Source organism: Meles meles, unplaced genomic scaffold (assembly GCF_922984935.1).
Source record: "Meles meles unplaced genomic scaffold, mMelMel3.1 paternal haplotype, whole genome shotgun sequence".
In the NCBI taxonomy this organism is placed as follows: domain Eukaryota; kingdom Metazoa; phylum Chordata; class Mammalia; order Carnivora; family Mustelidae; genus Meles; species Meles meles.
In genome coordinates this window covers 72501-96500 of record NW_025721282.1, presented here as the reverse complement: position 1 = coordinate 96500, position 24000 = coordinate 72501, and positions in this window count along the sequence as shown.

The following is a 24000-nucleotide window of genomic DNA, read 5'->3' as shown; positions in this document are numbered from 1 at the left end:
AAGAGGTAAATATTGATGATGAACTAACTATCCCCTGATGTGTGGCGGGGGGGGGGGGACAAGGCGTAGAACTTCCCCCGGCCTGTGAAGGAAAAAAAAACAAAAAACAAAAAACTTTATTCGTTGGTTCTTTTCTTTGTTTGCTGGATTTTCAAGTACACGTATCTCGGGGCGCCTGACTGGCTCCCTCTGAGGACCACACGACTGCGACTCTTGACCTGCGGGGGGGGGGGGGGGGTCCTGAGTTCCAGCACCACGCTGGATGGATGGGTGGAGAGATTACCTAAAAATATAAAACCTTGAAGACACACACACACACACACACACACACACACGCACGCACGCACGCGCGCGCGCAGCAGCAGCAGCAGCAGCAGCATTATCTATCCAAGATAAACACCCCTGGGCAGGAAGTGGGGTCAGAGGAAAACAGAAACAGCGGTGGCAGGGGGAGAGGACACTAGAGGGCAACAGAGCAGCAGCATCCTGTCTAGGTGCTCTGGCGCTTTTGTGCTTTACAAAAGCCCAGGAGGAACCTTTCAAAACCTTGGCCCTCCTATCCCCCAGCGGAGAGGGCAGAAGCTACTGTCCAGCAAGAATGCCTTTGATTAGAGGTAACTCTTCTCCCATGAAACTTCACCATTTGAACATGGGCTTTTTCATGGCTTCCTTTCCAAGCCTTTCTCTTTGCCGCCTTCTCACCTCCGTGAATCCCTGATCCCACTTTGCAACAATCCCTACCCATCTCACCCCCGCCGTGCCCCCCCACACACACACACCTCTCCCTCCCTCTCTCTCTCTCTCTCTCTCTCTCTCTCTCTCACACACACACACACACACACACACACACACACACACACACACATGCCCCGGGATGTAAACTGTTCTCTGTCAACCATCCATCCGGAGCACTCACTATAAAAGTACACGAGGAAAACGCAGACAAGAGAGACATCAAGCAAATACTGTGACTCTGAAGGCTGGGCCCCTATTGAGTCGAGAGAATTGACCAAACAGCAGAACCTGGAAAAGAAGGTTTTCCTCCCAAGTCGGTTCCTCCATCGTTGGCTACACGACGTTCTTTCAGCAGTATTTCCCCAAGAGTGTGACGATCCAAATAAGGTTTCCCAGTGCAAAGTTCATGGGCGCAGACTTCACACCTGTGTTTCAAGGACACGTCTTTCAGGGCACCTAGCTGGCTCGGTCCGGAGGACCCCCAAGGAAGGCAACTCTTGATCTGTGGGGGTCCTGAGTTCCAGGGCCACCCTGGGTGGGTGTACAGAGCTGACACGCCCAAGAAATTTGAACCGCTATGGCGATGTCTGTCAAACACAACAAAGGAAAACAAAGCAAAAATCGGAAATAAAGTCGCCCCTGGTCGAATGCTTTCTTTGCAGAGGCCATGGAGACCCTGCGATGTTGGCAGACAGACAGACACGGTCGGTCGGTCGATGAATCGATGGCACGGAACAGATACCGAAAGAGATATGCCCAAGCGCAAAGGCCGTTCAAAGGAGGAAACATGGCCCACCTCCCCACGAAATCAGAGGACAGTCAGTCATCAGACATCCACAGACCCAACATGCAGGCAGGCAGGCAGGCAAAGAAACAAGACAACTGGGGTGCCTGAGTGGCTCGGTCGGTGAAACGTCTCTGCCTTTAGCTCAGGTCATGATCTCTGGGTCCTGGGATCGAGCCCCGCATCCATCCACTGGGGCTCCCTACTCAGCAGAGACTCTGCTTCTCACCTCCCTCTCCCTGACCCTCCTTTCGGGTCCTTCGCTCCTTCCTTCCTTCGTCCTCCCTCCCTACCACCACCACCACCACCACCACCAACAACAACAACAACAACATTCTTTTTTAAGGAGGGAAAAGAAAGAAAGAAAGAAAGAAAGAAAGAAAGAGGAAGAGGAAAGCTTCCATCCAAACAGGCAGATCTCACCCCTCCTACAAATGTGAACTCCAAACGGATCTCACACTTCCATGGGAAACAGAACACCGGAACACACGTGTGTGTGTGTGTGTGTGTGTGTGTGTGTGTGTGTGTGTGTGTGTGTGTGTGTTGGGGGAGGATTCTAGGGGGAAAGCTGGGGATCTAGGGCCAGGCAAAGAGGGTTTAAGACTGGACACCTGAGGCGCGATCCGTAAAAAAAAGAAACGGAGGGGTTGGAAGTCACCAAAATTAAAACCCTAGACTCTGTGAAACACCCTCTGAAGGGGACCCAAGGGCAAAGGACACACAGAGGCCTGAGGGATCAGCCGGGAGTGGGAGGTGGGGGGGGGGGGGTGGTGGTAGTGGTAGAGGGTGTTGCTCAGAGAGAGACAAAATGAGGAAACGCTCCCAGAGGTCGGATCAGGGTCACTAGGAGAACGGGGGTGGGGGGGGGTGGGGGGGTGTACAATCCATTCCGTATGGGAAGTCTGCCACACAGCCAAGGGCAAGGAAGAAATCCAAGATTTTCAGGGTCAGGTCCCTTCGAGCAGGTCGTGTCTACGACAAGGCCACCGACTCAGAAAACCAGCGAGGCCGTTTTATGTCTAATTCCAAAGGGACATGAAGTCTGGGGTTGAGAGGCAGGGAGTCCATCCCTGATCATCCCAGAGGCGATTAAAAAGACAGAAGAAGGGGCGCCTGGGTGGCTCCGTGGGTTAAAGCCTCTGCCTTCGGCTCAGGTCATGATCCCAGGGTCCTGGGATCGAGCCCCACCTCGGGCTCTCTGCTCAGCAGGAGGCCTGCTTCCTGCTCTCTCTCTGCCTGCCTCTCTGCCTGCTTGTGATCTCTGTCTGTCAGATAAATAAATAAATCTTAAAAAAAAAAAAAGAAAAAGAAAAAGAAAGACAGAAGAACCGTAGCAAGGACAAACTCTGCAGGGCCCAGGGTCGAATGGCAGGGAAACTTCCGATTTTCTTTTCAACACCCAGGCCCAGGAGCCTATGCCCAGGCACCCTGCCGCTGCGGAGGAGCCCCGGGAATGGCCGGAAAGAGAGGAGCCAGCGATGGCTGGCGGGACCAGGGATGGGGAGAGGGATTCCCGAGGAACCAGGACCCACCCGTGAGCCACTTCCCCAGACTGCCCTGAAGGAAACCAGAACCTGTCACCCCGAAAAGGTGCCCACTGTGGCACGTCAGTTATCTCAAATTCCACTCCTTGTAGGAACCAGGAAGCAGAAAGCCAGCCTCCATCACCAGAGACAGGAGAGGGGAGCCAGAGAATTAGGGTCTGAACCGTCCATGTCGATGAAACTTCTTCAACCAGGCCCCCCCCCCCCCAACCCCACCCCCACCCCCGTCCTCCCGGGGCTGTCTTTGCCACGGCCTGCCTGCCCCTTGCCCAAACCCCCTGGTCTTGTCCGTTCTTCGTGGATCGAGTCCCTGTCTTGTCTTGTCTTGTCTTGTCTTGTCTTGTCTTGTCTTGTCTCGTCTTTCATTTTTCTTTTCTTTTCTTTTCTTCTTTTTTTTAAGATTTTATCTTATTGACTTATTGGAGAGACAGAGATCACAAGTAGGCAGAGAGGGGGGGCCGGGGGGGGGGGCGGGAAGCAAGCTCCCCATCGAGCAGAGAGCCCGATGCAGGGCTCGATCCCAGGACCCGGAGATCATGACCTGAGTGGAAGGCGGAGGCCCAACCTACCGAACCACCCAGGCACCCCTCGAGTCCCCGTCTTTAGGCCCTTGGGAAGGCGCCCCTGGGCAGGCAAACACCTACCCACGGTTGGATGCCCTTCTCCAGGGAACCTCTTCTGTCGGTCGCCATCCTAGGCCCAGCCACAGACCCTAAGCAGGTAGAGGAGAATGTGTGTCCACCACCACGACCAAACACCCCCACCCCAGCAGGGAGATTGTCCACCTGGAATGTCACTCGGACCAGATGAAGAGAGCCAAGGCAAGAGAAAGGAGGCAACAGCGAGGTCCCCTGACCACTTGTAACCCACTGATGAATCCCTGACACACATAGAGGGTGGAACACCCCTACAACTCCCTCAAGGATTTCGTTCCATGCTTTACCCGTGAGGATTCGCTCTAGTCAGTGTCCCTTCACTCCGACAGCCACCCATGCCCACGATAGGCTAACATCCCTCTTCCAACACGGGGTCCACAGACACACATCGAAAGGGTCCCATGACTCACGCTTGGCTAAAACAAGAGGGACTCACCTCACCTTGACAGCGGGGAGCCCCGCAAGGTCTCGGAGACCTTGCTCGCACCATACACACATTCCTTGGAGACTGACCTCATCCCTAACCCCCACTAACTGGAAACCGTATCACCAGTGACCCCTCACAATCCCAGCACGGCTCTTTCTGCCCACAGGTCCTGTCCCCGTGCTGTAAGAAAAGCACCCTTTTGCACCAAACCCATCTCTGCAATTCTTGCTTGGCCATTTCCCCGGCAGCTCCACATCCGGTCTGCCTGTCTGTCTGTTTTGGGGTTTGTTCCTTCGTGTGTGTGTGTGTGTGTGTGTGTGTGTGTGTGTGTGTGTGTGTGCGTGTGCGTGCGCGCGTGCGCGCACGCACGTTTCATGGGCCTTTGTTTGTATTTATTTGTTTATTCACTTACTTACTTACTTATTTACTTATTCTGAGTGGTTTTGGGTTCACAGCCAAATTCACTGGAGAATACGGGCAGTACCCACAGGGCACCTGCTCTGCCATCGGTCACGGCTCACTGGCCCCTGCCCCGCCCCCCAACACTCAGAGGCACAGGCCTGCTCCCTGAGAGCTTCCCACTCCCCCAGAAGCCTACCGACCAACCGACCATCCGTGGCAAACCTGGTGTATCGCTTACAAGGGATGAATCCACACTGAGGCATCATCATCACCCACTCAGAGCCCAACATTGTCCATTCTCTGGGGTTTTGTTTTCCTTTTTATAACGATTTTATTTATTTATTTGACAGAGAGAGAGAGAGAGAGAGAGAGAGACGGACGGACAGACAGACAGACAGACAGACAGATCACAAGTAGGCAGAGAGAAAGGGGAAAGCAGGCTCCCCGCCAAGCAGAGAGCCCGATTCGGGGCTCGATCCCAGGACCCGGAGGTCATGACCAGAGCCGAAGGCAGAGACTTGACTCACTGAGCCACCCAGGCACCCCTCCTTCTGTGGGTTTCGACAAAGGTATCTCACCACCACAGTAGCTCTCTGAATGGTTCCACCGCCTTAAAAATCCTCTGTGCTCTGCCTAGTCACCCTACCCACCCACCTGCACCCTCCCCCCCGCCCCCCCACCCCACACCCTCCACCCCCACCAAAACCCCTGGCAGCCGATGGATCTTTGTTGTCCCTTTCGCCTGCCTGCCATGGAAATTACTCACACGGGGCAAGATTTCACCACTTCAGTGGACTGAGTAGTTTCACGGGATGCCATCGCAATCATGATTTTTTTTCAGTCTCTATATTTCCTCAGAATGTCACCGTCCCTAAGTAAGAAAATACTCCACGTCATCTAGAACTACTCCGATGCCTCCATATTCTGGGAGAAGACAGTTACCGCCAACTTTCAGGCCAACGGGCTGAATCTCTCCACCCTTTCCTCCAGAGCCTGACCAGTAGCTATTCCTGTTGCTTGCAGTACTTTTCCTTGAGATTTTTCGGGAAGCATCCTGCCTCCTTTGGTTCCAATTTGGGCTGCACTCCTTTGAAGCCAAACCTGGTCCAAGAGGGGGAGAAACCCTCTGCCCACACCTGTCCGTCCATGATGCTGTCTGCTACAGTTCATACTCGGCTCTCCAGCCTACTGATCTCGTGACCCTCTCCATCGTTTGGCCTCCTTCAGCATGTCACATGGAGTTGGAACCGTGAGGTGGGTTCACCTCTTCTCTTCTGACCGGCTTCTCTCAGTCAGCAAGACACGCGGGAGTTTCCCTACCTGGCTCCCCATAGCTCCCCAGAGCTCGCTCATCTCTTTCCAAAGCCCCGAGAGCCATTTCTTTCGTGGCCTGGATGTACCCCAGTCTCTGGATCCATTCTCCTCCTGAGGGACTTCTTGATTGCCTCCAGGTTCAAGCCGTTCCTAGTGAAGGGGCCGTGAACGTCTGCGTGTCGGTTTCTGTGCAGACATCCATCTTCAACTCGTTTGGGTCATCGATGCATACCAAGGAGCAGGATTGCTGTGTCATACAGTAAGAGTATGTTTAGCTTGGAGAGGCCATCACCCATATGTCTGGCCTTGGTGGGGGGGGGGGGGGCACGGGAGCCGAGCGGAGGGCTGTGCACGGAAGGAACGAGGTCATGAAGGAGGGAGGATTCAAAGATGCTGGAAAGGAAGACCTCAGGGTTGGTGGCAGACCCTAAGGATGACATTGACATGAGACAGAGTAACAGGAAAAGGAGCCTACAAATTTGTTTCCTAAAAGTGTCCCATGAAAAAGCCCTCCCGAGGAAAGCCAGACCCTGAGAAGGAGCAAATCCTAGTTGCTGGTATATTGGGTTGAACAAGAAGAGGCGATTGTGGGGCGCCTGGGTGGCTCAGTGGATTAAGCCGCTGCCTTCGGCTCAGGTCATGATCTCAGGGTCCTGGGATCGAGCCCCGCATCGGGCTCTCTGCTCTGCAGGGAGACTGCTTCCTCCTCTCTCTCTGCCTGCCTCTCTGCCTACTTGTGATCTCTCTCTCTGTCAAATAAATAAATAAATCTTAAAAAAAAAAAAAAAAAAAAGAAGAGGCGATTGTGGCAGAGTAACTACACTGTGTGGGGAGTCTACAAGAACACACGATTTTGGAGGAAAGAAAGAAAGAAAGAAACAAACAAACAAACAAACAAACAAGATCAGTTTGTCCAGAATTCTCATGTTCATTCTCAACTTCCTGTCCTTGAAGATAAGAATGTCCCTCACAGGGTATCTGGGTGGCTTAGTCCCTTAAGGGTAAGCGGCTGCCTTTGGCTCAGGTCCTGATCCCACATTCCTGGGATCGAGTCCCACTTCAGGCTCCTTGCTCAGCGGGGAGCCTGCTTCTCCCTCTCCCTCTGCCTGCCCTGCCCCTCCCCCTGCTTCCGCACGCCCAGAATAGATGTGTGTGCGTGCGTGTGTGTACACATATACATATATGTGCGTATATACATATATACATGCGTGTGTGTGTGTGTTCCCCCCCCCTCTCTCTCACTCACTCACTCACTCAAAAAAGAAGAAGAAGAAGAAGAAGAAGAAGAAGAAGAAGAAGAAGAAGAAGAAGAAAGAAAGAAAGAAAGAAAGAAAGAAAGAAAGAAAGAAAGAAAAAAGGATGTCACTCACTCCCCCTTCTGCGATAGGGGAGACATCTCCCAGGGGAATGGGCAGAGGATGCTTCAGGGGAGAAAGGGGGGAGAGTTATCTCTCCCTCCTTGCACCTGCAGTTGGGGGGGGGGGGTGTGTGTTTTCTGCTGCTGCTGCTGATGCTGCTGCTACGTTTTAAATATTTTATTTTTTTTTAAGATTTTATTTATTTATTTGACAGAGAGAGATCACAAGTAGGCAGAGAGGCAAGCAGAGAGAGTGAGAGGGAAGCAGGCTCCCTGCCGAGCAGAGAGCCCGATGCGGGACTCGATCCCAGGACCCTGAGATCATGACCTGAGCCGAAGGCAGTGGCCTAAACCACTGAGCCACCCAGGCGCCCCTGCTGCTACGTTTTAGAAGTGTCTGTAGTTGGGGCGCCTGGGTGGCTCAGTGGGTTAAGCCTCTGCCTTCGGCTCAGGTCAAGATCCCAGGGTCCTGGGGTCGAGCCCCGCATCAGGCTCTCTGCTCACAGGGAGCCTGCTTCCTCCTCTCTCTCTCTGCCTGCTTCTCTTCCTACTTGTGATCTCTGTCTGTCAAATAAGTAAATAAAATCTAAAAAAAAAAAAAAAAAAAAGAAGTGTCTGTAGTTCAACACAGTATTCTGGTTTCCTTTACATCTAAACCTTATCTCAGGTTTGGGTTTTGACAGGACGGAGGGAGGGCGGCCCACATTTTCCATCAACATGGTGGAGAAGGAGAAGAGGGGTGTGGGCCTGTGCATATTCTTCTCCATGGTGGGGTGAGCAGAGGATTCACATTCAGCTCTTGCCAGAAGGGATATAATCTCTCCATAAACAATCAGGCAAAATATCAGGCGAACAGTAAGGGCAAGTAACGGTCAGAGGAACATAGACAAGATCGGCTCTAGAGGCTGGAGTGTCCCAAGCAATGATCTCGGCAGAGGCACGCCAATGTCAAAGATTTCCAGAGACCATGCTTAGGTATGGACGTCATTCCAAAGGTAGGGTGCTATCATCCGGTGAGTGTTGTCTGCTGTCCCCGGCTCCCAGGAGCACTGTATCTTGCCGATACAGTACGAGGCTCATCCCTGGATGGAATTGTGCCAGAGAAAGAGAGACAGCAGCACGTCCTTGAGCCTAAGGTGTGTTGAAGAGAGTGACTCTCTAAAGCACCTTGGGCTGCAGAAGACCCGCTGGGTTTCTGTGGGTTGGTTTTAGGGATTGGTGACCACGGGATGGGTGTGGGTGGGTGTAGTTTGTTTACTTTCGGAACGAGGTGAAAGCCCTCTTCAAGTGGAAGTATTTGCACGGGGTGTCCGGCAGGATGGGAGGGTGTGGCTCGGTCCCTCTACCAGGAAGACAGGAGAATCAGGCCTTTTAAGAACTAGGCAAAGAGGGGCGCCTGGGTGGCTCAGTGGGTTAAAGCCTCTGCCTTCGGCTCAGGTCATGGTCTCAGGGTCCTGGGATCGAGCCCCGCATCAGGCTCTCTGCTCCGCGGGGAACCTGCCTCCTTCTCTCTCTCTGCCTGCCTCTCTGTCTAGTTGTGATTTCTCTCTGTCAAATAAATAAAATATTAAAAAAAAAAAAAAATGGGGCGCCTGGGTGGCTCAGTGGTTTGGGCCGCTGCCTTCGGCTCGGGTCATGATTTCAGGATCCTGGGATCGAGTCCCGCATCGGGCTCTCTGCTCGGCAGGGAGCCTGCTTCCCTCTCACTCTCTCTGCCTGCCTCTCTGCCTGCTTGTGATCTCTCTCTGTCAAATAAATAAATAAAATCTTTAAAAAAAAAAAAAAAAAAAAGAACTAGGCAAAGAGAAGAGTTGAGCTTTGGCCGTCGCAGCACCTGGCACCTCCGCAGAAAAAAATAGAAGGTTCCCAGAATGAATTGAGCTGCAGGAGTCAGCGTGAGCGGACCCCACCACCCTCAGCCCCCACCCCCCCACCCCCCCCAACCCGGGGGCAGGCAGTAGCTATAGTCCAGAGCTCCGGATCTGGGTCCGCCTCCCCCTACCAGGGCTCCCCCTGCCCTCTTCTCAGCCGGGGACGTCTATGTGAGCATGATCCCAGAAAAAAATCTCCCCTCATCCACAGAACTGTTGCCCACAGTTGGACCACTTTGCCTGAGAGACCAACTCATCTGTACCCGACCGTGACTTTTTTCCTAGGGACCCGGGGCCTCGTTCACTACTTAGGATGAACAGCACCACCACCACCACCACCACCACCACCACGCCCGCCACACCCCCTCCCCCCCTCCCCCCCGCCATCCCCACCCCCAGCCTACTGCTCTCCATTCGACCTGAAGACGGCAGGGGTGGGGCGTGGGGGATGGGAGGACCGCTGAAGGGAGGTTCAGGGTGATCCATTCTCATGGGCCTCATTCAATCAAATCGTTTCATTCAAATGCAGAAAGTTTTCTGTTAAAGTCAGAGCCTGGGGCTTCTCTCCTTTGAATGGCGTGCTTCAAATCCCCCAACCCTTAGGCTGTGGCTTGCAAACTTCGGGAGGGAGGAGGCAAGGGGGAAGGAGACAGAGCGTGTCTCAAGAGCTGACCTTATCTGGGGGCAAAAAGAGTCCCCTCCTTTTCCTAACCCAGGAAATGCCGGTAAACCCTTTGGGAATCATGGATGTGGAGGATGACGTCTGACCTGAAAGCCTTCCAAGGGGGGGGGGGGGGGGTGGTGCAGGTAGGAGGGTGTGGCATGGTGTGGCTGGGTCAGTCGGAGAGAGGGACAGGAAACACAGGATGGTGGTGTCTTAGGACGGAGAGGCCAAACACAGGCATGGACTGATGACGCTGGTGTCTTAGGGGTCAGAAGGCAAACACAGGCATGGAGTGATAAGGGATAAGAGCTTAAGAGTGGCCTGACAGGGGACAGTTCTCACTCATCCACCGAGTTACAGGGCCGAGCAAGCCCACTCCTCTAAGGCGACGGGAACAGTTGATTGATTATCCCTCGACTGGTCCTCCCTCTCCCACCTGCTTTCCAAGGGAAGCCCTCTGTCTCATTTCCACATAGCCACTGGCTGTTTCACACGCCACTTTCTGTCCACTAAAAGAAGGAGGGAAGATGGGGAACCATAAACCAGCTCCACAGATAGCACCTCTGCACAGAGGGGTGAGTGTGGGTCTCATTGGGCAAATGGTCACTCCGAGCCTTGATCCCTGGGTTGTTTAAAAAAATGCACTGGAGGGAGCACCTGGCTGGCTCAGTCAAAAGAGCACAGGACTGTGAATCTGATCTCAGTCAGGATCATGAGTTCAAGCCCTGCATTGGGTCCACAGATAATGGAAAATGAATGAATGAATGGAATTTTTTAAAACATAAAAGTATGTCATGTTGTTCTCCCCCCCCCCCCAAAAAAAAAGGAATGGAGGGGCGCCGCAGTCTATGAAGCGTCTGCCTTCAGCTCAGGTCATGATCTCAGGGTACTGAGACTGAGCCCTGCCCCTCTGGGGCTCCCTGCTCAGTGGGGAGTCTTCTCCCTCTCCCTCTGTCCCTCCCCCCACTCGTGTGTTCATGCGTGTGCGCTCGCTCGCGCTCTCGCGCGCGCTCTCTCTCTCTCTCTCTCTCTGAAATAACCAACTAACTTACTAAATAACAATCAAACTTCAAAAGAAAAAGGGCAGGGACATGAACGATTATTCACGGGGAACGATGGAGCCTGCACAGTGGGGAAACATCCTATGGACCCTCTATCCCCATGTTTACTTTGGGGTGGAGACTTGACCTGAGAAGGAGGATCATTGAGTCCCTTATGTCAGGAGGTTACCTTAGGAGAAGGAGAAGGGGCTGTGGGCATGCTGTGAGAGCTGGTCTAACCGGAACGGGGTCTCAGGCTCCTTCTCTCAGGTAAGGAGTATCAGGGCCGTGCTTGTTGATAAGCTGCAGCCCCATCCGTCGACCTTCAGTCCAGACTTCTGCAGAGATGCCTGGTATTTGGTAGCAAGGCCTGAAACGAGACGGTAGCTCAGTAGGGGGAACCAATTTTCTGAAAAACAGGCTTGGAGCTTTCAGCCAGCATCAGCCCATTTACCTTATGGGGCATGGTTTCCATCCATCCCTCCCACCACCCCTGTCAAGTTATGCTGTGGCTATTCTTTTATTTCCTCAGGGGAGGTAGGTTTATGGTAAAGAAGTTTCTGTACATCTTAGCGGTAACATGCCTATGTGCCGGGCTCAACAGAGGCTTTTCCCCTGTAGGTTAAAAGGGACTAGAAACAACAGGGAGTCAGACATGCTCTGTTTTCCCCTGTTATCATTCCCCATGGTCAATCCTTCATTCCATTGCTATGGAACAGGGGCAGAGGTCTGCCTTCTATAACTGCTTCAAGCTGAATGAGGGTGCAGTGGAGGCTTTGGAATGGAAGGATCTGAGACAGGGCAGATCGCAATTTTTGGTCCCTAGTGCCAATGGTGGGGGTCTCAGAGAGAGTTCCCTCTCTGAGGGCTTGGATATTTCTCTACACGGTTTGGTACCATATGGCATCATTGATTTTATCCCCAAGTACACTTGTAAGGAATAGTAACAGTAGAGTCTAACCCAATAGTCTCATTCTCTCTCAAATTGACCTGGCATCGGTGGGCATCCAAGAATACACGTGAGGGGCACCTGGGTGGCTCAGTGGGTTAAGCCTCCACCTTCGGCTCAGATCATGATCCCAGGGTCCTGGGTTCGAGCCCCACATCGGGCTCTCTGCTCAGTAGGGAGCCTGCCCCCCCCCCCCCCCCCCCCCCCCCGCCCGGCCCCACCGCCTCTCGGCCTATTGGTGATCTCTCTCTCTCTGTCAAATCAATCAATCAATCAATCAATCAAAGAATACAGATGAGTAAATTAGTCTGAGCCCCTCCCCCAGCTGGGGAAGGGGGCAAAGGTTGTGGAGGGTTAAGGGTTTCTTCTAGCCAAGTAGCTTAGTGTTTGCCTTTTATTATCAGGGGCCCTACTCCTTCTCCTTTCTCTCCCCCCTCTTCTGTCTTTAAAGATTTTTATTAAGTCATCTCTGCACCTTGGGGCGCCTGGGTGGCTCAGTGGGTTAAAGTTCTCTGCCTTTGGCCGAGGTCATGATCCCAGGGTCCTGGGATCGAGCCCTACATTGGGCTCTCCGTTCCGCGGGGGGCCTGCTTCCTCCTCTCTCTCTGCGTGTCTCTCTGCCTACTTCTGACCCCTGTCTGCCAAATAAATCAATACAATCTTTAGGGGGGGGGGGGGGAGAAAAAAAAAAAAAAAGAAAGGAATCTCTGCACCCAGTGCGGGGCTCGAACTCACAACCCCGAGATCAAGCGTCGTGTGTTCTACCGACCGAGCCAGCCAGGTGCCCCTATCTCTATGGGTTCTTATTTCCAAAGAAGAGTTAATACAGGTGCAGCAAGTGGAGTTAAGGATCATAGACTCTGCCTCATTCATCTAGCAATCCGGCAGTTAAGAAGAGGCACTTCTATGCAAAACCCAAAGGAAAACACTGGTTACTGGTTGAAACAAGGGCTCAACCCAGTATCTAAGTCTGGAGTGCTGCCAGTGAGGTCTTGTAAGGCCCTATTTGATATTTTTTATTTGAGCCAGAGGCTTCCATGGAGGTGAAACAAGAACTTTGTTGTTTAACCCCTAGACTGTCCCTGATCCCCTTCCCCCAGGGGACTTAGAAACAAGTCCCGGAAACCAGCTCCGGGTGTGGAGGCCAAGAAAAACAAGACCGTACCCACCTCGAGCCTAGCCCTGTCAGAAGTACAGCCATCTTGGCAAAGCAAAAGCTGGCACCTTGCGCTGTAAGAGTGGGTGAGCATAAGAATGGCCATCCTGAAGGCCGGGAAGCCATTTTCCTGAGCATCGCTAACAGGCCCTACTGCGTACGTGACTCGAGATAAGAGGAACTAGCTCCAACCTGAAAAAGCAACTTACTCCTCTACCACCGGGGCGCTTAGGCGGTGGCGGTGGCGCCACCGGGACCAGATGTTCATAAAAAACAAAGAGTTAACTTGCAGAGATCACAGCAATCCTGCAAGACAGGAGTCTCCCTCGGTTCACAAATGTCCTAGTGATTGACAACAAAGAAGTCATCTTCTCCATAGCCCAATTTCCAGAGATGAATAGCTCAGTTCCTTGAAGCCTAAGGTCGCCCTCCCCACCATAAAACTGAAGGAGGCCGAGGTGGAGGGAAATGTCACTCAAGTTAAGTTTCTTCTAGACCTAAATCTCCCTTAACCACCAGGGTGACACGCCGGGGTGGCAAAAAGTGAAACTGTCAAAGTGGGGCGCAAGATAGGTCTGTAGCTATGAAAAAGTGCCTTGAAAATGCTCGATAAACCCATGGCTTTGAGTGCTCGGGGTCCTTGTTGAAACCCGCCGCGCTGGGCAGATTCTTGGACCCCAGCTAGCTGGAAATAAACCACGCTGTGGGACTTGCATTATCGAGTGTTCTCTGTCTCATGGAGGGGTGGTCGACTCCGTACCCTAACAGTCTCTAGATGTCAGGCTTGAAGCATCCTTGGGCAGAGTGGGAGTGGGCAGGGACAATCTGACGGGCTGTTCTGGGGTGTAGGTCCAATGTCTCATTTCGAGTGGCCCATGGAGCCGCCGGCACAAACACTGTCTATGGATGATGAGCTAGTGTGGCCAGTTCCCTCAAAGTTTCTTTCACGTGGTCGAGCTTCTTTGCCAGGCTTGGGGGGGGGGGGGGGGATACGGTTTTAGTTCTTAATGGTTTTAAGATAGGAGAATGGGAGAATGTTGGAAACCGTCGTTCACAGAGTCATAGTCCTAGAGAATCAAGAAAACCAGAAGGATTCAGGATCCCGTCCAGTTTTAGAGGCAGAGAACAAAGGCCCAAAGGTCATTCTTCAGAACCAGCAACTATCACCCCCAAAAGTGTGTTATTGAAATAGAATCTTTCTCTCTAATGTCACCTTTATTGCCATCCAAGATAGCCAAAGGAAGATGAATTTGTTTGTGAAACAATTCCAGTTTTCCCACAGTTGTTCTAATCATCTACATAAGCGAAGCAAGAAGAGCAAGCGATCGTATATGGGATCTTTCTTTCTTATCTGCTTGGATGGAGCTTTTCATAAGGAATTTTAGATTGAACTCTTTTCTTTTTAAAAGATTTCATTTTGGGGCGCCTGGGTGGCTCCGTGGATGAAGCCGCTGCCTTCGGCTCAGGTCATGATCTCGGGGTCCTGGGATCGAGCCCCGCATCGGGCTCTCTGCTCTGCAGGGAGACTGCTTCCTCCTCTCACTCTGCCTGCCTCTCTGCCTACTTGTGATCTCTCTCTCTGTCAAATAAATAAAATAAAATCTTTAAAAAAAAAAAAGATTTTCTTTTATTTATTTGACCGGGGGGGGGGGGGGGGGGCACAAGCGGAAGGAGAGGGAGAGGGAAAAGCAGACTCCCCCGAAGGCAGATGCTTAACGACTGAGCCACCCAGGCTCCCCTAGATCGAACCTTTAAGTGCCTTTTTAAAATCCAGGAGCCAAGCCAAATATTTCCCATCAGATTCGCCTGCAAGACCTGTACATTTGGGTGAATTCCTCTCTTCCTGAGGCCCTCCAAATTTCCTTCATGAAGTTCCGGGATCCGCCAGGAGGTGGCATTCTTTATTCAACTGTTAAGGCCGAGGGGCCCTCGGTAAGCAAGGTGACCAGGCCAACCAACATTTCCAAGGGGCTTTATTGGATCCATCAAGTCAATCAGACCTTTTTAAGCAGTCTCATCATATCCGAGTCTACGCATGTGTCTCTGAAAGATGATATTCCAGGGGCAGCTGGCTGGCAGAGTCAGTAGAGAGCATGACTCTTGATCTCAGGGTTGTCAGTTCAAGCCCCACATTGGGTGTAGAGATTACTGAAAACATAAAATCTGTTGGGCGCCTGGGTGGCTCCGTGGGTTACGCCTCTGCCTTCCACTCAGGTCATGATCCCAGGGTCCTAGGATGGAGCCCTGCGTTGGGCTCTCTGCTCAGCAGAGAGCCTGCTTCCCCTTCCTCTCCCTCTTCCTCTTTCCCCCCCCCTCCCTCCCCCCCCACCCCCCGCCCCCCCCCACCCCCCCTCCCCCCCATTCCCCCTCCCCCCCCATTCCCCCTCCCCCCTCCCTCCCCCCACCCCCCTCCCCCCTCCCCCCTCCGCCCCCCCCCCGATAAAAAACTAAAATCTGCAAAATGAAATGAAATAAAATGAAATGAAGTGAAATGAAATGAACTAAAATAAAATAAATTGGGTGCGGGGCGGAAAAAGGAAAAAAAGCTGATTATCTGTATTCTATGTGACATTGAAAGCTCCAAAACGACGTCTCTTTAAAATAAAACCAACAGGGGCGCCTGGGTGGCTCAGCGGGTTAAGCCTCTGCCTTCAGCTCAGGTCATGATCTCAGGGTCCTGGGATCGAGCCCCTGCATGGGGCTCTCTGCTCAGCAGGGAGCCTACTTCCTCCTGTCTCTGTACCTGCCTCTCTGCCTACTTGTGATCTCTCTCTCTCTCTGTCAAATAACTACATAAAATCTTTAAAATAGAATAAAATAAAACCAACAACCTTGAATTGGCTTTAAAGCCAAAGAAGTCGCACCTGGGTCCACTAAAAAAGTCAGTCGATTGTTTTCCCCCTCTCAGGCTCCTGTGGGGAAGTCTGAAGTGGGCTGTTTAAGTCCAGGGGAGCCCTCGCGGGCCCCTCCCTGCTGACTTGGAAGGTGCTCCAATTTAGACCTCCTAAGGAGGTGGCCCAAGGGGCTTGGAGTGATTTTCGTGCCGAAACGGGGGTGGGGGTGGGGGTGGGGGTGGGGGTGGGGTGGGGTGTGTCTCACTGCGGAGGTGGAGGCGGGGCAAGGGAGCCTCGGGCAAGGCCCCCGGCAGAGGTCAAGTTTTTTTTGTTTTTTTTTTTTTAAGATTTTGTTTATTTATTGGACAGACAGAGATCACAAGTAGGCAGAGAGACAAGCAGAGAGAGAGGAGGAAGCAGGCTCCCCGCTGAGCAGAGAGCCCAATGTGGGGCTCAATCCCATGACCCTGGGATCATGACCTGAGCCAAAGGCAGAGGCTTTAACCCACTGAGCCACTCAGGTGCCCCGAGAGGTCAAGTTTTGAACTCATCTTTTTTTCTTTTCCGTTCTTTTCTTTTCCCGTTTGGCCTCTGCCTGCCTCGGCCTTCATCTCAGGGGGAGGGGGTAAGTCAGGTGTGCTCCATTTTCTTTCTTTCTTTCTTTTTTTTTTCTTTTTAAAGATTTTATTTTATTTATCTGACAGAGAGAGAGATCACAAGTAGGCAGAGAGGCCGGCAGAGAGAGAGGAGGAAGCAGGCTCCCTGCGGAGCAGAGAGCCCGATGCGGGACTCGATCCCAGGACCCTGAGATCATGACCTGAGCCGAAGGCAGCGGCTTCATCCACGGAGCCATCCAGGCGCCCCAGGTGTGCTCCATTTGCGTCTGTCCTTCTCGCTCTGGGCCATCCACTGGGTCCCTTCCCTTGAGGCATCTTGACGATGGAGCGACACAAAAGTCTGAATGTAGGGAATGTCATCCCAGGTCATGTGACCTGAAACACCTTGATGCTCGTTCTTACCATGCCCGATTTTTCCAGGTGCCTCCTTTCAACTCAGTTATGAAGCAAGGAGTTCCTTTACAACTGGATGTTAGCAAGAGCGTCCAGAGGGAGAGAAAACATCTCAGATGGGAAACGCACAGGGACCCATGGATGCACACAAGATGCAAACAACTCGTAGCCTTTGTGTCAGTCTTCTTTGTGGAGAGGTCATGAAAGACCAGAGGCCCCAAATCTCCCCCTTGGCTGAAAACAAATCCAAGGGCCACATAGCATGACCACTTATGGGTCCCCTCCATCCGTTGTTTTCCTTTTCTAATCAGAACACGGCAGGTTTTGTGCAAAGATACCAACAGCCGCAGCAAGAAACAAACCAAATGAAGACCAGAGCATCTCCCTGAGCGTCGGTTCCTCCCCAGAAGCTGGGCCTTCACGGATGGAACTAAAACAGGCTTCCCAGTTTCTGACGACTTAGTCTCCTAGCAGCCTTCCTCGACTTGTGCACACAATTCAGACATGTCGAAAGAAGCCCCCTCGGGCCATCTGCGACTCATGGTATCCTGAAATGTCTTCCATGGAAGTAAGCAACTGCCAGTAGAGGCTCCCCATGTATTATCGTACACTGTACACGTGGCCTGCAAGCGTTTCTTCTGGGGGTGGGTGGTTGCTTTCCCAACATCGATTGCAGGTTTCTATAGGGTTTTGGTTTGTTTAGCCGGTTTGGTTTGGTTTTCCGCACGCACGTGTGCGTGCACATAGGCGTATGTGTGTTTTCCATCCAGAGTTCCAAGTCATCGTGAGGAAGGACCCTACAGAAAGTGACGGAGTTTATTTTCCATTTTTAGCATATGCAAGGCTCTAGGACTCTAGTCTTATGGGAACCAGGGAGGTTTTCTTTCTTTTTCTTTTTTTTTTTTTTTTTTTCCCCGTCCTTATGTTTGGAAGGCTCCTTTGGAGGGATTCATCGATGGGTTGGAAAAAAACCTCTCCTGTAGGTTTTATGTCTATGTAATCTCTCCACACAACATAGGGCTCCCATCCCGAGTCACACTCACAATCCCGAGTCCCACGCTCCACCGGTGGAGGATGGAGCCAGGCACCCCTTTGATCAAATTTCTTTCTTTCTTTTTCTTTTTCTTTTTCTTTTCTTCTTCTTCTTCTTCTTCTTTTTTTTTTTTTAATGAGGTAGATATGCAATGTGTGCTCAGGACAGAAAGAGAGCCCACATGCTGAAGTTTGGCAGAGTCCTTTGGGACCCGGGTAAGTGTGAAAGCCCAGGAGCAGGGCCCACACAGGTTAAAACGTGACAATGTCCTTGATCCAGATCCACTTAACAGATGATGCATTGAAAGCGCACTTCTGAGACGCCTGGGTGGCTCAGCCGGTTAAGTGGTTAAGTGGCTGTCTTCCGCTCAGGTCCTGATCTCAGGGTCCTGGGATCGAGCCCCGCATCGGGCTCCCTGCTTGGCGGGAGGCCTGCTTCTCCCTTGTCCGTTCCCCCTGCTTGTGTTCCCTCTCTCGCTGTCTCTCTGTCAAATAGATAGTCTTAAAATGAATGAATGAAGGAATGAATGAATGATGGGGTGCCCCGGTGGTGGCTCAATCGGTTGAGGTTGAGCGTGTCTGCCTTGGGGCTCAGGTCATGATCCTGGAGTCCTGGGAATGAGTCTTGTATCGGGTTCCCTGCTCAGCTTAGAGCCCGCTTCTCCCTCTGCCCTTCACTCCGCTCATGGGCTCACGCTCGCTCGCGCGCTCTCTCTGTCTCTCTCATCAGTCAATAAAATCTTAAAAAAATAATCAACTGCACGAACGAAGGAATGAACCAAGAAAACAAACACACACAAGACATGGCATCAAAGGGAAGTGCTTGCTTTGGGCGGGCGGGCGGGCGGGCGGGCGTGGGGGGATGGGGAGTGGCGGTGGCGGGGCGGGGTGGGGTGGGGTGGGGTGGGGTGGGGTGGGGCGGGGCGGGGCGGGGCGGGGCGGGGCAGGGCGGTGTCCAAGCGGCGGAAATTTCTCTAACCTGCAACACAGTCTTTATCAGTGCTGCTTTCAGTCCTTCCCCCAGATTCCATTTTCCACAAGCGACGGTCCCACCCAAGTGGGCTTCTTTCATGGTAAGACCCGTGTCCTCCCCTATGTCCTGCAGAGAGCGATGAGCCATGAGAAGCCAAAGTTGGGCGGATCCATATGAATCTAGGAAGTAAGCATCCTTCCTGAGACCATTAGCTGAAGTCCTGCTTCCTCTTTAGGACGCAATGTCTTAAAAAAGCAGGTATAGTCATTGGCTCGGGAAAAGGAGGAGGCCTAAGGACCACCCTAAAGAACAGAGTAGGGGGAGAAACAGAAGTGAAAAGATAGAAGAACTGGGGCACCTGGGTGGCTCCGTAGGTTAAAGCCTCTGCCTTTGGCTCGGTTTATGGTCCCGGGGTCCTGGGCTCGAGACGCCGGATTGGGCTCTCTGCTCGATGGGGAGCCTGCTTCTCCCTCTCTCTCTGCCTGCCTCTCTGCCTACTTGTGATCTCTGTCTGTCACATCAATAAATAAAATCTTGAAGAAGAAGAAGACGAAGGAGAAGGGGAAGGAGAAGAAGAAGGGGGGGGGGCTGATTTCACCATCCCCAGCCTTTGAAATGATCTGGTATCCCCTCCTAAGAGAGAACCCATTCTCCGCCGAATGTTTCCTACTTCTTTTCACTAAGTATTGCCACCCAACAAGCACATTCCTATGCCACCAAACCGTCTCCGCAAACATAATTTGTAGTATCGGTGTTCTATTCTGCCATGTGAGTCTAGCATCCTGTGTTTAACTACTGTGACATTGTTCCACATTCAGGTGGATTCCAACTCTTGTTTGGGGTGTGTGTGTGTGTGTGTGTGTGTGTGTGTGTGTGTGTGTGAGGGGAGGGTTCTGGGGGTGTGTCCATCTGCATTCAGTAGGTGTAGGGGAGGAAGAATGTTCCCTCTACTCCCCTTCTGAGTTGTTGACTGAGACACCGGTCAGAAAGAGACAGATCCCAGGGAGAGAAACAGTCGATTGACACGTGCAGCGCCCACCAGGCAGAATACACCCACACCAGAAGTCTCACAGAACGGCGGCGGCTCGGAATTCCCATGTCGAGGGCATGTCCTCCACAAAGAAAGATCCGGTTGTGGAGAAATGACAGGAGAGAGGAAAGCAGTTTTGGGCTTCTGAGCTCAGCCCACCACGGGAAGGCCAAGAGATGGAAGGGAACGGGCAGAGGAAGGTTTTCTGGGCACGTTCCTCTGATGCCGTCTGCAGACTGATGAGAATGTCTTCTTTTCCTCCTGCTCCATGGAGGGAAGGTGCCATTCCTAGGCGAGTTTTATCTCCCCCTTTCAGGTCAGGAAGCAGAGGGAGAGGCAAAGAAGTGTCCTCCTCAGGGCTATTGCCTTTCTCTCTCTCTCTCTCTCTCTCTCTCTCTCTCTCTCTCTCTTTCTTTCTTTATTCCTATCTCTCTCAAGGTTCTGTGTATGTATTTGACAGAGAGAAACAGAGCGAGGGAGGGAAACAAGCAGGGGCTGGGGGAGTGGGAGAGGGAGAAGCAGGTTTCCCACTGAGCAGGGAGCCAGATGCGATGGGAGCGGGTGTGTGTGTGTGTGTGTGTGTGTGTGTGTGTGCGCGCGCGCGCGCGCGCGCGTGCGCTACGCGCCTGAGATGGTGACCTGAGCCTATGGCAGACCCTTAACGCCTGAGCCACCCAGCTTACTGGGTGAAGAACAGCTTACTGTTTCTTAAGCGCTTCACATTCCAAAGAACCCGTGTGCCAAAGCGGTACGGGAGCGGGGAGCGGGGAGCGGGGAGCGGGGGAGCGGGGAGCGGGGAGCGGGGGAGCGGGGAGCGGGGGGGGGGGGAGCGGGGGGGGGGAGCGGGGGGGGGAGCGGGGGGGGGAGGGGGGCGCCGGCACACAGGAAACCCGTTCTCTCCCTAGGCTACAAAAAGCTCAGTGGCCCCTGGCTGGTTCTCCATAGAGCGCGCTGACTCTTAGATCTGAGTCCTGAGTTGGAGCCCCACCCTGGTTGTAGGGTACACAAGAAAAACAACGACAGAAATAACAATGAAGAGCTCGATAAAGTCCGGCGCGCGTGGCCTCTGCCGCTCTTCCTACTTGGGCTCTCTATCTCGCTGTCAAATGCAGAAGCAAGAATCTTTAAAATGAAAGAAAGAAAGATGGAAAGGAAGGAAAGGAAGGAAGGAAGGAAGGAAGGAAGGAAGGAAGGAAGGGGAAGGGGAAAGGGAAGGAAGGGGAAGGGGAAAGGGAAGGAAGGGGAAGGGGAAAGGGAAGGAAGGGGAAGGGGAAAGGGAAGGAAGGGGAAGGGGAAAGGGAAGGAAGGGGAAGGGGAAAGGGAAGGAAGGGGAAGGGGGAGGGGGAAGGGGAAAGGGAAGGGGAAAGGGGAAAGGGAAGGGGGAAAGGGAAAGGGAAGGGGGAAAGGGAAGGGGGAAAGGGAAAGGGGAAGGGGAAGGGGAAGGGGAAGGGAAGGGAGAAAGAAAAAAAAAATTACTTTCTATGGTGACAGAAGGACGGAGGTAGCCTCCTACCCAACCCCATAGCCTGCCTCCTTTCCAGCCAAATGACCAGCACCTGGGAATGGCTTTGAACCATTCTCCATGACTTGGGCTCGCCTGGTGGAAAAAGCGGGGTGCTGTTCATCTCACTTCTGGGCCAGCGTAAGAGGATGGAGTGAGGGTAGCTCTCGGTGGGGAAGGGGGCGCCACGAGACCCAAGGCGCAGGACCACCAGAGCATGATGAGATCGTTCTGGCCTTAAGGGGTGCAGGATAGCCTGTGAATCCTTTTCCAGGGAAGAAAGAGGCCACGCGAGACAGTGCAAAACACCTTTCCACAGTGTCTGCTGATGATGCTAGGACTTCTGTCCTCAGAGATGGTACCTGTTTAGTACCACTTCAAGTTTTAAGAGAAGGGGTCGGGCGGGAGACTCGGTGGCCCACGAACATCCTGTCGTCGTTCCACTCATCTTCCTAAGCTCATCGTGGAGAACGATGACGCCGTCCAAAGGAGCAGCGCGCCGATCCATGGAAACACCTGGGTGAGCCCCAAAAACGTGACGCTAAGAAAAAGGAACCCGAGAGCCACGGGTGACCTAATGAATGCCTTGGGATTCCAGGGGTAGGTAGGAAGGAGGCAGCCGTCATACCCCAATCCTAGGCAGGACGGAGGGGGGGATCGGAGGCTGTAGGGGGAGACCGGTGAAGAGAGTCAGGGTGAGGGGAGGGGGAGGCGCGGGTGGGAAGCGGGCAGGGGGTGGTAGGGGTGTTTCTTTTCGAAGGGATGGAAACGTTCTGGAAACGGTGGCGAGGGTTGCGCATCTTTGGGAGTCCCCTAAGGAATAAAAGGCTACCGAACCGCGTCCCTTGAAGAGTATGTGAATTATGGAGTGCGAATTTTATCTCCACTTTGAAAACGGGAGGGCAAAGGGTAGGTAGACGAGGGAGGGAGGGAGGGAGGGAGGGAGGGAGGTGACCGGGGCGGGTGGTTGGTGAACAGGGCGGCGGGTGGGTCTGCCTATCTCCCTCTCTCCCTTCCCGTCCCTTCTTCCCCCTTCAGTTCCTTCGTCCGTCCGTCCCTCCCTCCCTAGCCATCCGTGCGTGCCCGCGTGTGCGCGTCCATGCCCATTCCTCCACTCTGTGGGTCCGCGCACACATTCAAAACCGGTGGTGGGGGGGGAGGGGCAGGGAGTGGATGTGTAGGATACTGGGCATGCGTAGTATTCTGAGAGCTTCTGTGCGTTACCCCCACTCATCACCTCTGAGAGTGGACAGAGTCTGTGGGCGGCCACCCCCCCGCCCGGGTCCTGGGTCCGGCAGAGACTCCAAGCCAACGCAGGCCAGGCGGGGGGGGGGGTGGGGGGTGGGGGGTGGGGGGTGGGGGGTGGGGGGTGGGGGGTGGGGGGTGGAAAAGCGTTCAGCAGGTGTAAGGGGAAGGTCCCATGATGGGTCGTTGGGGTGGGGGGAGCAAGAGAGGAGGTGGCCAGAAGAGGGGTGTCCTAGGTCATTTCAGAGAAAGGGAAAGTGGATAGCCGTCCCAGGGTCGATCGAACTTTCTGGAGAACAGCGGCGCCTGTGTCCGTTTTGACAGTGGTCTCCCCAGGTCCACCTTAAAGGTTCAGGTCTGTGGAAGTGACGGTGCAGAAGGCGCTTCGAGAAGAACACCGGTTCCCATGTCTCCAACGATCCGTCCACATCATGGCACTAGGGGCGCCTGGGTGGCTCCGTGAGTGAAAGCCTCTGCTTTCGGCTCAGGGTATGATCCCAGGGTCCTGGGTTCGAGCCCAGCATCGGGCTCTCTGCTCGGAGGAGGAGCCCCCTCCTCTCTCTCTGCCTACTTGTGATCTCCGTCTGTCCAATCGATCCATAAAATCTTCCAAAAAAAATCACGTCACTACAACTGTTCCTAGGTCCGTCCGGGGTGCGTCCGTGGCTCAGTCGGTTGGGCGGCCGGCCGCCTTCGGCCCGGGTCACGATCCCACGGTCCTGGGATGGAACCCCACATCGGGCTCCCTCCTCGGTGGAAAGCCTGCCTCTCCCTTTCCCGCTGCCTGCAGCGGCCTTGCCCGCATGCGCACTCCCTCGCTCTTCCGCTTCCCCCCCACCCCCCCCCCCGCACCCCCGCTCGCGCACGCGCGCGCGCGCTCGCCCTCCCTCCCTCCCTCCCTCCCTCCCTCCCTCTCCTCCCCGCCCTGTCCAATGAATCAAATCTTCACCAGCACCAGCACCAGCACCAGCACCAGCACCAGCACCAGCACCAGCACCAGCACCACCACCACCAAAACCCAACTCTGCCAAGTTCCGCCCACCTCTGGACTGGCACTCCCTCGCTCTTCCGCTTCCCCCCCCACCCCCCGCACCCCCGCTCGCGCACGCGCGCTCTCTCTCTCTCTCTCCCTCCCTCCCTCCCTCCCTCCCTCTCCTCCCCCTGTCCAATGAATCAAATCTTCACCAGCACCAGCACCAGCACCAGCACCAGCACCAGCACCAGCACCAGCACCAGCACCAGTACCACCACCACCAAAACCCAACTCTGCCAAGTTCCGCCCACCTCTGGACTGCCTCCCGAGGCCCAAGCCCAAGCCCGAGCCCAAGGTCTTGCCACACCCCGCCTCCCCGCCTCCGGGCCTTTCTCAGGTTCCTTCCCGGACACGGGACACGCTCCGCGCGCGTGCGCGCGCCCCACGCGGGCCCCCTCACCCCACCCCGCCCCGTCACTCACCTCCGTGTGCTCCGAATTCCC